This window comes from Schistocerca gregaria, unplaced genomic scaffold (genome assembly GCF_023897955.1).
Source record: "Schistocerca gregaria isolate iqSchGreg1 unplaced genomic scaffold, iqSchGreg1.2 ptg000178l, whole genome shotgun sequence".
Taxonomy (NCBI): domain Eukaryota; kingdom Metazoa; phylum Arthropoda; class Insecta; order Orthoptera; family Acrididae; genus Schistocerca; species Schistocerca gregaria.
This window is the reverse complement of record NW_026061728.1, coordinates 19,588,866-19,596,836: the sequence shown is the minus strand read 5'-3', so window position 1 is coordinate 19,596,836 and position 7,971 is coordinate 19,588,866. Positions and strand designations below refer to the sequence as shown.

Sequence of the window (7,971 nt, the reverse complement as noted above, 5' to 3'; positions counted from 1 at the left end):
TACCATGTATTCTAGAGAAGCTGCCCGGTCGTCAGTGGCGCCTGTTCTTTCGAAAACAGTTACTATCTTCATATATATGGTTAAACGTTACCCAGCCATTGACCTTCGTCTGTGCGAATGCGCACAGATTGCCCGAAATCTTACGGGAATCGTCACCTTAGTGTGGGCCAGTATTGAGTGGATGGGCAAACACCTATTACGTACATTACGTTTGTGGATTGTGGCCGGTTGGAAATGTGAGTCTCACGGGAAGCGTGTAAGGGATAAATGCCTGCAGTCGCGGTATTCATCTGTGTCCTCGGTGGCTCAAATGGATAGAGCGTCTGCCATGTAAGCAGGAGATCCCGGGTTCGAGTCCCGGTCGGGGCACACATTTTCAGCTGTCCCCATCGAAGTATATCAACAACACCTGTCGGCAGCTGAGGGTTTCAATTAACTATCAATTGTGAAGGGGATTCGAAGAACCCTTTGCCAGGCACTTAAATGTGATTTGCAGAGTATCCATATAGATGTAGATCAAAGCTCGTCCCGTGACGCACGTGCACAAAATGATTCATACTGCAAACATACTCGCCGATAACACTGACGAATAACGAGTGCTGCATATCCAGGTTAGACAGATCGGCTTTTCCTGCCTAGAAGAACAGGGAGTTGCTATCTAGGAACAATTCCAGCCAGAGGAAGGGTTGAAAAGTGCTCCTTGGATTGCACACTAAACGTAAATAACGAAAATGCATTTTTGGTAAAAATTGGACAAAGCATAATCCTGTGCTCTCCGTATTGCATTAGCCGTTTTGAATATTGAAAATCTTACTGCAGATTCGTGTTCAGCGACATTAAAAATATACATGTAACCCTCAGTTCATGCAAATCGAAGTAATAATATAACTAAAAGGTTTCCCTAGACGTTGAACTTTTTTTTTTTTTTTTTTTTGGAGAAACAATTTTCTCAGAACGGCATGCAGCATTAACTAAAAATGGTTCAATCTCTTAACTTCTACCTCTGACCCAGAAAAGTAAACACGTTTCTTAGGAGCTTATACCTATAATATATGACACTGATTAATATTAAGTAATTTTTGTGAAGGCATCAGGAGTGAAATAAACCACCCAAAAAATCGAACTCAGAGTTCGAATTAGTACCGTATCGTTAAATTTACGGTTGTTTCATTGCGGTTAGGTATGCGCTCACATAAATTTTATGTAATATCGACTGATGTTTTCCATTTTCAATTTCAGAGAAGTAATTTAGTATCAACTGATGTCATCCATTTTTGATTTCAGGTAACATCTGAGAGGCCACACTGCACGCAGTCCGCGTGATCAAATCATAATTGCGGGCGCCATTTTTTTTTACTGAAAATCTAAAGTAAAGCTCATAGTATGATCACTCGTAACTCCCAAACAGATCCTTCAAGTGTATTTTCACTGTCTCAAAAAAAATATATAACATTTTTTGCTCATTTGAATGAGAACCTGGCCGTAATGCCGGAATATAGTCACTAGATTTTTTTCGGAGACGCTGTACGTTCGCGAGAAGAATTTCGTTCTGCGCGTGTCGATGGACATCCTACAGATATTACTGTTTGTGTGTTTGTGTGTGTGTGTGTACTACTCAGTCGTGCCATTCGAGTGTACATCTTTGCATAGTTTTCCTTTGACGGTGTAAACAGTGTTCGGCTCAGTTGCTAACTGGCCAGTTGAGTGGTTCCGAAGTTGTCGGATGTGCGGTGCGTTCTGTCTGCTAGGATAACAACAGACTGGCGTGGTGCGATGGCAGAAGCAGACACTGAAGGAGCTAGCTGCTGGGACGCCAGCGAACAATTTATGCCAAGTAAGACGAAGAGAACTATTCTAAAATTACGAGCCGCCTCAATAGTGTTTATCATTAGTAAATCTTGTAGTTGAGACTGCCACCAATCTACAATAACTGACATTTTTGCCTAGAGAGAGATTAGCGAGAAATACAGGATATCCCCCACACACTGAAATTTTGGTTGTGATGACAGGCCTATGGGCAGTGTAGCCCGAGATCTAAGTTAGGTTGGAAGGGGGTAATTTGATCGAGAGATGTTTACGCCAACGATTATTAATACCGAGTAAACGTTGTGTAAGCAGATTTCCTTGTAGCGTAGCCTAGTGTTTCCGTCCGCGCCATGTTTAACACACTTTCTCTGGCTGTGTACAAAAGTCGCACAACAGCGACGAAAACTACGTTTCTGGTGGGGGGACGGGGGAGTTCCCTATGTAACTTTCACTACAAATTTTAGTAACCGCCGAAACTAGCCGAATTAGAAGCGTAATTTTAACTATATTTCCGTTTGTGGGAAAATAGTGATTCTCCTCTTTCGGCAGCAACTATAATATGTAGGCGACTTATTAGTTTCTTTTTTTTTTTTTAAAAAAAAACTCTGAATCATGATCTCAGTAGACGCAGTGCTTTTTACGTTGCTTGATCCGTGGTCGATAGTAAACAATGCAATGTATTGGTAAACTCTTTGAAGTGTGACGCGTGTTGCATAGACGGCGTCTGCAATGTTCGTAAGGCCAAGCTTGTATATATTCTGTGTCTGTTTAATTAAGGCGAGGAGGATAATGTTCAAGGAGCACTGCATTAGCAGTCTATGGAGAAATTGAGAATTTGGATCTGACGAACGGCATGCTCGGGCAGTTCGTGCTATTATGTTGACCACTGCGTAATTCGGACACAGTGATCATTGCCTCTCCCTAGTAACCAGGAGACTCGGGTGGTAATCCTGGTCTGGCACAAATTTTCAACAGTGCCTATTGTCAGATAATTTTATTAGTGGTCCGGTCTTAAATTGTGTTTTGTTCACGAAACGTCGTTTAGCTTTTTCATGGATAACAGCTTTGGAAAGCGTACAGTCTGTACAGGTTCCATTGATAATCACACGTCGTTAGTCCAAGGCAACTACAGCTACATAGTTTTACCAAGAACTTCTTCGTAGGTAGTTTCCCTGTAGTGGTATTTTGTTTTAGTATTTATAGACTGTAGGCTTGAATGAAATATGAAACACATATCCGAAGTTTCTGTTGATGCTGTAGATCCTGTTTTATCCGTGCTAGGGGCACAAACACTTCATCAAATACTGGAGGACACAATTTGCCTCGAGATTTAGCAATTTTTCGTAATATAGGCCTAGCTTCGATATATTTTTCTCTAATTGTTGTTTGGATTTAATCTTAAAATACACTAACTTTTCCACCAGTTATTCTATATGTGGTTTCATGCCTTTCGTAGCATAGAGTTCCTAAACGGTCGATAATATTAATAATTTCCTTTCTCACTTTGATTTTCTGTAGAATCTCCTGTTTGTGGTTATTGCTAACCTGTTTCACATTCTCACTTTTATTATTTTTATTTTTCTAGTTTTGTGACTGGAAGCCAAATTTTCTTTGAATTCAGTCTTTAATTCTGAAACAGTTTCAGTTAAAGGTCAAGTGAAGATGGCGATCTATTTGAGGAGAATGGTTAGGAGATCTTTTATATTAGACGTACACAGGTCATTGAGATCCTTATCTATATAAAATTACCTCGAGTTTGATGTAGCCCATTCTCTTGTCATCATGTCGGCTGTATCGTAGCGTATTGTCTCGATTAGGTTGGAGATTTTGATTGAGAGTTGCAGAAGTCCACGAAAGTGATTACGAAGTCAAGACTATACTAACAGAACGATGTGTAGCGTAGACCAAAACGCTCTTTCTGTCCTTTTAAAATCTCTTTTAATTAAAAATAACTAAAGCTGCAAGATACAATCACAAAAACTGTTTTATGTAATACAGAAATCCCAGACTATTGTTGTGTACGTACACTAATTTTTTGTCACTGAATATATATTTTTTACTCATTTGCTGGATTCCAGTTTCCCGCTTTTTGCGGCGAAAACCCTTTCCCTGCGAAGGGCCCAATAGCATGTCGGTTATATTCGCGACTTTATCGACGATCAGTAATTTCATATAGTCTATCCACCGGCGTCATTGTTAACATCGAATATAGATTTAAGTATTAGGAAGGCCAATATGAACCTAACGCATGGGTAGGTCTAATGATGAATAAAAAAAAATTCGAATGCGGGTTAGCTACTACAAGCAGCAGAGTGAACGCGTTATTGTGGCCAAGATAGACATGAAGCCCACACCTACCATAATCTTAAAAGTAGTCCGCAGATGAGGAAGAAATTGATGAAATGTGTGATGAGATAAAAGAAATTATTCAGATAGTGAAGGGAGATGAAAATAGAATAGTGACAAGTGATTGGAATTTGATAGTAGAGAAATGAAGAAAAGGAAACGTAGTAGGTGAATATGGAATGGTGGTAAGAAATGAAAGAGGAAGCCGCCTGGTAGGTTTTTGCCCAGAGCATAACTTAATCATCGCTAACACTTGGTTCAAGAATCGTGAAAGAACGTTGTATACGTGGAAGAGACCTGGAGATACTGCAAGATTTTAGATAGATTATATAATGGTAAGAAACCAGGTATTAAATTGTAAGACATTTCCAGGGGCAAATGTGTACTCTGACCACAATCTATAGGTTATGAACTGTAGATTAAAACTGAAGAAACTGCAAAAATGTGGGAAATTAAGGAGATGGGACCTGGATAAACTGAAAGAACCAGAGGTTGTACAGAGTTTCAGGGAGAGCATAAGGGAACAATTGATAGGAATGGGGGAATGAAATACAGTAGAAGAAGAATGGCTAGCTTTGAGAGATTAAGTAGTGAAGGCAGCAGAGGATCAAGTAGGCAAAAAGCCGAGGGCTAGTAGGAATCCTTGGGTAACAGAAGAAATATTGAATTCAATTGATGAAAGGAGAAAATATAAAAATGCAGTAAATGAAGCAGGCGAAAAGGAATACAAACGTCTCAAAAATTAGATCGACATGAAGTGCAAAATGGCTAAGCAGGGATGGCTAGAGGACAAATGTAAGGATGTAGAGGCGAAAATCACCATGGGTAAGATAGACACCGCCTACAGGAAAATTAAAGTGACAGCATAGATCGAGGTGGTGGGATCACTCATGGGAAAATTCCTGCAGTAGTTGATGTTAGAGCTGCACCAGTCAGCTGATAGGTGTTCCTGCTTAAGGGAAGTCTCTCTAACAAAAGATCCACTTTTGACAAAGCTTAAGTATCCAAGTAATGAGACAATTAGTATATTTCATCAAAATATACAAGATGTTAGAGATAAAGTTAGTGAACTGCTTATAGATGTTGACTCTGAAATTATTGGTATATTTGAGCACTTCTTAAATAAGGAGATAATTCAGAGGCTTCCTTTACCAGAATACAGGTTGGCTGGCAGCTTTTCTAGGAGCTATTTTCGGTGTGGGGGAGTAGCCATGTATGTGAAAAACAGCATCCCATTAGAGTCAATTGATGTTTCTAAGTACTGCACTGAAAAGGTGTTAGAATGTTGTGAAGGTATGGTTAAATTTAATGGAGCTAAACTTCTAATTGTTATTTATAGAGCCACTGACGCCAATTTCACAACATTTTTGCTAAAGCTAGAGGAGGTTTTTGGTACACTTTGTAGGAAATACAAAAAATTATTTATATGTGGTGATTTCAATATTAATTGTAAAGTGATTGTGCAAGTAAAAGGATGCCGGTAGATCTCCTTAATTCATATAATCATATGTAAACTGGTATGGCAAAGTGGTATGCAGATAGAATAGCTACGTCTCAGGATACAATTAAAACCATATGGTCAGTCGTAAATGAAGTGGCTGGTCTGTAGAGACAGGTCGACGATATAGAATCAGTGCGTAGTGGGAATGTTCGAGTTACTGATAAGTCGCATATATGTACAGTACTTAATAATCACTTTCTGAATGTACCAGGTGAACTAAATAGAAACCTAGCCCCAACAGGGAATCATATAGCGCTCTTAGAAAAAAGTGTTCCGAGACTGTTACCTGAAACGGTCCTCCATGATACTGACAAGAGGGAGATTGAGTTAATAATTAAATCACTAAAGACCAAGAACTCTCATGGATATGGCAGGGTATCTAGCAGAATACTGAAGTATTGTTCTGTGTATGTTGGCCCAGTACTTAGCCATATCTGTGACTTTTCCTTTAGCGGTGGTCGGTTTCCTGACCGATTAAAGTACTCTCTACTGAAGCCACTTCATAAAAAGGGAGACAAGGATAATGTTGACAACTTTAGACCTATTTCCATGCCATCGGTGTTTGCTAAAGTTTTCGAGAAGGTTGTATATACAAGGTTACTGGAGCATTTAAATTCACATTATTTGCTGTCAAATGTACAGTTTGGTTTTAGAAATGGTTTAACAACTGAAAATGCTATATTCTCTTTTCTCTGTGAGGTTTTGGACGGATAAAATAAAAGGTTGCGAACGCTAGGTGTTTTCTTTGATTTAACGAAGGCTTTTGACTGTGTTGACCACAAAATATTACTGCACAAGTTGGACCATTATGGAGTAAGGGAGTAGCATACAATTGGTTCCCCTCTTACTTTAAGAACAGAAAGCAGAAGGTAATTCTCTGCGATATTGAGAGTGGTAGTGATAATCATTCGCAATGGGGCTCTGTTAAGAGGGCATTCCCCCAAGGTTCGGTTCTGGGGCCACTGCTGTTTCTTACTTATATAAATGATATGCCCTCTAGTATTACAGGTGATTCAAAAATATTTCTGTTTGCTGATGACACCAGTTTGGCAGTGAAGGATCTTGTGTGTAATACTGAAACAGTATCAAATAATGTAGTTAATGGAATAAGTTCATGGCTTGTGGATAACAATTTGATGCTAAATCACAGTAAGACTCAGTTTTTGCAGTTTCTAATTCACAATTCAACAAGGACCGATATTTTGATCAGACAGAATGGGCATGTTATAAGCGAGACGAAACAGTTAAAGTTCCTAGGCGATCGGATATATAGTAAGCCGTTGTGGAAAGCCCATGTCCAGGATCTTGTTCAGAAACTAAATGCTGCTTTAGTTACCATTAGAACAGTATCTGAAATTAGTGACAGTTCAACATGGAAGATAGTCTACTTCGCATATTTTCATACGCTTAGGTCGTATGGTATTATATTCTTTGGGTAATTCTTCTGATTCAAAAAGGGTATTTTTGGCTCAAACGGGCTGTTCGAGCTATATGGGGTGTAAGTTCGAGAACCTCTTGTTGGCCCCTATTCAATAGTCTGGGAATTCTGACATTGCCCTGACAGCATATATTTTCTTTAATGTTGTTTATTGTTAGCAGTATTAGCGTATTCCCAACAGTTAGCAGCTTTCAATCAGTTAATACTAGGCACAAATCAAATCTGTATGTGGAATGCACTTCCTTGACTCTTGTGCAGAAAGGAGTGCAGTATTCTGCTGCATCCATTGTCAATAAGCTACCACAAGAACTCAAAAATCTAACCAGTAGCCCAAAATCTTTTAAGTCTAAACTGAAGAGTTTCCTCATGGCTCACTCCTTCTATTCGGTCGAGGAGCTCCTGGAAGAGCTAAAAAATTATGCAAATTTCAGTGTTACGTAGTTAATTTTCTTTATTTAAACTTACGACTTGTCGCCTTAATATGTTTTTATATTTCATTTTATCTGTTTCTACTATCGTGTTATAATTTCATGTATTGACTCGTTCTATGACCATGAAGATTTCTCCTTAATATGGTCCCACGGAACAATAAATTATTAAAAAATATAAGCTTTGGAGAAAAGAGATCCACTTGTATGCATATCAAGAGCTCAGATGGAAACCCTGTTATAAGCGAAGAAGGGAAAGCAGAAAGGTGGAAGGAGTATATAGAAGATCTATACAAGGGCAATGTGCTTGAAAACAGAATTTGGAAATGGAAGAGCATGTAGATGAAGATGAAATAAGAGATAATATACTGCGTGAAGAGTTTGGCAGAGCAGTGAAAGACCTACGCCGAAACAAGGCCCCGGGAGTATTCAACATTCCATTATAACTACTG

The 7,971-nt window shown here is 39.0% G+C and overlaps 1 non-coding gene across 1 annotated transcript; it reads left to right on the top strand.

Moving 5' to 3' along the window:
- The first annotated feature begins 295 nt into the window (after window positions 1-295).
- Trnat-ugu (transfer RNA threonine (anticodon UGU)) lies at window positions 296-369 on the top strand. Its single transcript has one exon. It is a non-coding gene; the product is annotated as a tRNA-Thr (tRNA).
- The last annotated feature ends 7,602 nt before the right edge of the window (window positions 370-7,971 follow it).